Below are 6,000 nucleotides of genomic sequence, written 5' to 3'. Positions count from 1 at the left end.
TTTTTTGGGTTACTGCTGTTTGGTGTTGTAATTATTATGGCTCAATGTGCAAAGAATGCAGTGCAGACTTGTATATTTTATTTTACATTTATAAATTTCATCTTTTTGTGGACACTTTGGCAATATAAATCGTGTTGTGTTCATAATGTGAAGAAATGCTTGTGGCTACCAGCTTGCACAGATTGGAGATTCACTCTAGTTGTAGGACTCTGTAGAGTAGGACCCGAGAAGTTTCTGGATTTCTGAATGACATAGCAACAAAATCATACGTACTACTTAAGCATAGTTGTATTTGAATGTTAAAGGTTCCTTTCAGTCATCTCCCTTATGCTAAATATCAATGCCTTTCTCTCAACTCCCCATATAACACATCAAGTAACTTCATGCTGTATTTTCCTTAGTGGTAACTTGTAATCTCCTTTCAAACCTTGTGGGCACTTCTCCCTGTAATGGTACACCTGAACAGATCGCATGTAATAAGATTTAATTGTACGATTATAATTCTGGTATATGTATGAGTCAATACCACTCTTCCATTTACCATAACTCAACCATCTGCACTTATTGTAGTCACACTCTATGAATCCTGTTCCTCCTCCTTTCACAGCTCGATCTCACATCCTGTATGGTTGTGGAAAATAAAAGCCATGTTTTAAGATTGTGTAAACCGTGTTGCAGTTCTTTCAAACTCTTCCAATATTCCAACAATTTTGGCCTTCTTCCACCTGTTCACAGTTTGTGTTATCTCATCTAGCACCACTGCCACAACTGTAATTATTTTTACATTACTGCTATGCACCATTGCGCTATTGCCAGTTATCAGAAATCCCTTTACGCTGCAGCTAATTCCATTGGCATCATCTCAACGTTATCATACTCCAAGACTACTCTTCTACTCCTACTTCACCCTTAGAAAACTCCTTAGATTGTTGTCACAATCCAGGACTAGACTTCAGGACAACTACAATGTTTCTATACCCATTGAAAATGTTATGAGCTTCAAGGAGCAGATTAACAATAATCATGTAGAATTGATGGTGCTTGAGATATGAAATTAGTTTACCACAGTTGTATGAATGAACTTCCAAACTAAAACTAAATTTTCTCAATTTGCTAGAATATGGTCAAATGTCAGGGCTGGATGGCCAATTGTCCAAAGCACAACCAGAACCAAGAAATTTCCTTCAGGGTCAACTGTGAGAGATGGTAGCATAGAGTGTTCCAATCCTGTTAGGAGACATTAACAATATAATGAAGTTGGAATACTCAACAATTAACCACTGAACAATGCCATGTAAGTCCATGCGTTAGAACAAATTTTCTTGTATTTAATGAGAAACTAAGCAAAGCAAGTACAACTAAGTTGACAATATAGCTAATAAAGACATTTTATGCAGTCAGATATGCTGCTTATTCCACCCCCCACCCCACACCCCACCTTCCACCCCCAACCAAAGAGATCCATTGCCATACAAAATATTGGATGTTCCTTTATTTTCCTGGGACGAATCCAAAGGTATGTCACAATGTCCCAGCAATTATTTTATGTCTTCAGTATTTGAACCTTCTTTAAGTTGCATGATTTATAGTGTTTATTCCATTAGCTTTAAGCTAAGCAACTCTCAATTTTACTTCCAAAACCTGGAAGCTGTGGATTCTTTAGCTTCGTGTTGTGGCTTTGCACATACCTAGACTGCATTTTTCCCAGTCTCCTCCCAGATTGTTTATACAGCCCTTTGCAAGCTAACCATTAAAAGGACTGCATTTTGCCAAAAGGCTCTGTAGATTTCTTCCATGATCTCGTTTACATTGTACTCTGCAAACTGCTTTCAACCATCATTTCAGTTTGAACCTTCTACTCATTGGAAACTGGTTGAATTTGAATAGCTTTCTTCCTCTGCTTCAACCTTGTTTACTATACTGGAATTCTGAAACTAAACCTCTCTACCTTTGCATCTTTCTATTTGGCTTAACAAGTCTCATGATCATGATTATCTAATACTGAAATTTTGCTTTGGTTGACTCCAATCAGAAACTCCTGCTTGTTGCCTTTCCCTCGACCCTCCTCCATCCGCATCCCTTGTACAGTATAAGCTTATTTATAACACATTTTCCTTAGTTGTAGCTGGGATTGATTCTAATTAATTTCAAAAACACAATTCTACTGCATCTCTAGTGATTAGTTAGTTCACAGTTCAGTGATGCTATTCACAACAGTAGATCATTTTGTGTTCATACCCCAAGATCAGACATTGGAATCTGATTCTGTCAGACAGTTTGAACCATAATTCAGGAATCATATGCAACACAATTTCAATACTAAAGACTATTAGAAAGTAAAGGCCTAGAGCTCTACCGGAAGTGGGAAGATGTAAATAATGTAAATTGAAAGTGAAAAGCTGAAAATTGCTTTTTTTCCCCTTTATAGGTGTTCAAATTCTTAAACAAAACATTTCACTGACACAACCCATGAGAAAAATAATTGAAACATGATCAATGCAAAATAACAAAGTGTAACAAAACAAAATGAAAATCGGTTGAACACAGGGATTAGTTTAGAAATTGTTAGCCCATACGTTTCATAAAGCAGAAATACCACAATTTATGCTAGTCATTAGAAAAGAGAATGAGTCAATATCTGTAACCCTTTCTGAAATCAATAAAATAGCCAGAAAATTTATGAAACACTATAGACCTCAGAAATTGAGCCATTGGGAGGTGACCTTCAATGCTATTTTAAAGCAATCACTCTTGCTTTATTACCCCCAAGTCTGTTTTATGTTTCCAACAGCATAATCATTAAACCCTCCGTCATTCCACATCAATCTATTCTGTTCTTGTGGAGCTCTCTGCCCTTTGACATGAAGTAGCATAGTGGAAAATAATATACAGTTACTACAATTTTGGAAGTGGTTTACAGTGCACCCAAGATACATTTACACTGTATCTGCTTATGTTTTTCATAAGCAGAGGCAAATTAGATATTGTTTTAAATATTGTACTTATGATGTTTTGAAGCCTTGGTACAATAGTCCCAAATCATAAAATCTATCTGGTTCTCCTACCGTAACCTCAGCCAAGGGAGCAGCAAAGCCTAGACCACTGGGACTTAGATAGACTTAATCCTGGCCCTGTCGTGAACCTTCTGTCTGACCTTGTATGCCATCACCTTACATCACAGTTTTTGTGACTGAGGATGTCAGTGGAATTCTACACTTTGTTTATTGGAAGAGGGTTGATCAGACTAAGCAACCCTGCTCTTTGAAGAGTGATAGTGGAGCTAAAATAACTATCTGAAGTTGTGGAGAAAATGCATGATAGCTTGACCATCTTCACAAAACATTCTGGTATATTTATTATGGGAACATTCCAAAACATACCTTTATTACTCTACAAAAGCAATGCATTCCTAGTTGCCCTGGGAAATTGGTAGTGGGCATTTTCTTCTAAACAGAAAAATGTTGGTATGCTCCTCGATAAGGAATCTTACCGAGGTTAGTAGTGTAGGTTCATTGCAGATGTATCTTGACACTTGCAACTAAATTCACTCCATTGTGGGTTCTTCGTGCCAAATCTTATGTTGTCTAGTTACTTGAGAAATGGACCAGAGAGAGGGGGGCTGAGTTTTCCCTTGTGGTCAGGAAACAGAATCTGAATTTGTTTTGTGATTGAATCCTGGATCAAGTGGGAAACTGATTGAGTTTCAGACTTTATAGGAGCAAATTACTGCAGATTCTGGAATCTATACTGAAAACAAAAATGGTTGGAAATCACAGTGGATCACTCAACATTCATGGAGACAGAACAAGCTAATGTTTTGAGTCTAGATGACTCTTCATCAGAGCTGCTGTGATGAAGAGTCATCTAGACACAAAACGTTAGCTTCGTCTCTCTCCATGGATGCTGCCTGACCCGCTGTGATTTTCAGCTTTTCTTGTTTACGGTGAATTTCAGATTAGTTGGGATTGGGGTGGGGGTGAATCCGTTATTAATAAGCGGACAGTTTCCTCTCCAATTATAGCTAGTTGAGGGATGATTGGAGGTGGGTTTCAGATAACCAATGTAGCCATTACTAAGTTGGTCATTGTACAGAGGGAGACAGTTTGTGCCAAGGCCTGCCACTGTACCACAGAAATCCAGAATGGCATGGGGGAGCTAGAGGTTTGAAATCTATAAGGGAGAGGAGAGTGATCTTCTTCCCAGAGGTGGCAGGAGGAGATCACCTCATTATATAGAACTTCTGTATTCAGCATCATCTCACTCTGCCTCCAAGTCCTCCTCCTCTTCATACTTTACACTTCTGCTCTTACCTCATTGAACCATCCCCTTTCAAGGTGTCATCATTCTCAAGATTCACATCAATCAGGATGACCATGTTAAAGAGAGTGCAGCAAATCTTCCACAGTACTGAGACCCCTGCTAGAAGGTAATCCGGGGAACCACCTGACCTCACCAGGCATTAGCCCCAGAACCACACAGCCCATCAATTGAGATCCTGATCTGCCGTGTGGCATTGATAAAGAAGACTTATGTCATCTTGGTATTGTACCAGTGTGCAGCAACCTGCAAGATGCCACATAGATTCACACTGATGAAGAACAGATGCTTAGGGAATCAAAGCTTCCTTTATCACCATTTCTCAGTCACCGACATATCTTCACCTTTCACCTGTGTCTGTGGATCCTGTGGCAGTGTCTCCTTCTCCTTTGTACTCTTCATCCCTCCATCTCTCTTCCCTGGTCTCCTACTGCCCAACACTTTGCCCTTTCTGTGCAGGTTGCTGCTGCTCATCTCCAATAGCCTCAATTTCTACTGGTTCAGCACCCATTTAGAACTTCACCTTTCTTGGTGCTCAAGTGAAGTCCAAACAGCCTTGTCCGCTCCTGTGATAGGTATGCAGTGCCAACAGGGTGATGACCTCTTCGCTGACAAAGATCTTAATGCAGACCCTTCCCCTATCGGCCTATTATGGACTTACTTCAACTTTAACTTCAAAAGAGTAAGACCTTTAAACTTTGGAAGCTTCCTTTTCAAACTTAGCTTTCTAAAGCATTTTTACTGACCTTTTTAAACTCTTCTCATTTCCATGACTTGCCCTGGACATGTCCTCACCAAATGTAGCTTGTCCAAAACAGAAACACACAGTCGCTAACCTCCAGCCCCCTTGCAGAAAATTCAAAAAGGTGTAAGAGATAGACCTTTATTCAGTCCACAGTGAGTTTAATTGGTCTCCTAATTGGTGTTGGATCTGCCTTTGGGAACACTGGGAAGGCCCAAAATGCAGGGGTGACTTATGACTATGACATCAAGGCCATTTTTTAATGGTCCTGCTCCATTCCAAGCCAATCTGCAAGATCTGTGATGGCATACTTTCTTTGATGGCATTCTTTGATCTTAAAGAGTGGCAACAGCATTAAGAACACAACATGTTTTAAGCCCTAGACTTCCACATCATCTAAAGCTAACTTACAGAAAGTGAGGGGAACATTACAGGGTGCGTCTGGTTGAGGTTGTCTGGCTAAAAGTGTGGTCTTGAGGAGACAGAACGGTACATGTGGAGTCAGATCAGGACCAGGGGCATCAGGTCCATGAAGAATTGAGAAGATTGTGTCTGCAAGCAGAGTCAAATCTGAGGAGGGGGATGTCAGGTGTCCATTGGGTATCTGTGAGGTGTCAGGACCTGGGACATGGGCACCAGAAGTCAGGGCAGATCCAACAGGCACATGTTGGTCCTGGGGTGGGGTTGGTGCGCTTATTGGGTCTGGGAAATGATCAGGAGGAGCAGCGGTTCAGCTTGAACATCGTCTCAGGTCCAAGAGATAGAGGGATACTAGGGTATTATTCACTCACAGGATGTGGGCACAACTGGCTAGGCCAGCATATATGGCTCATCCCTAACTGGCCAGAGGGTGATTAAAAGTCAACAACATTGCTGTGGGTCTGGGGTCACCTGTAAGCCAGACTAGGAAAGGATGGCAGTTTCCTTCCCAAAAAGGCGTT

The sequence above is a fragment of the Rhincodon typus genome, chromosome 23 (assembly GCF_021869965.1).
Source record: "Rhincodon typus isolate 14 chromosome 23, sRhiTyp1.1, whole genome shotgun sequence".
In the NCBI taxonomy this organism is placed as follows: Eukaryota; Metazoa; Chordata; class Chondrichthyes; order Orectolobiformes; family Rhincodontidae; genus Rhincodon; species Rhincodon typus.
The sequence above is the reverse complement of the archived record's forward strand: the minus strand, read 5'-3'. Positions refer to the sequence as shown.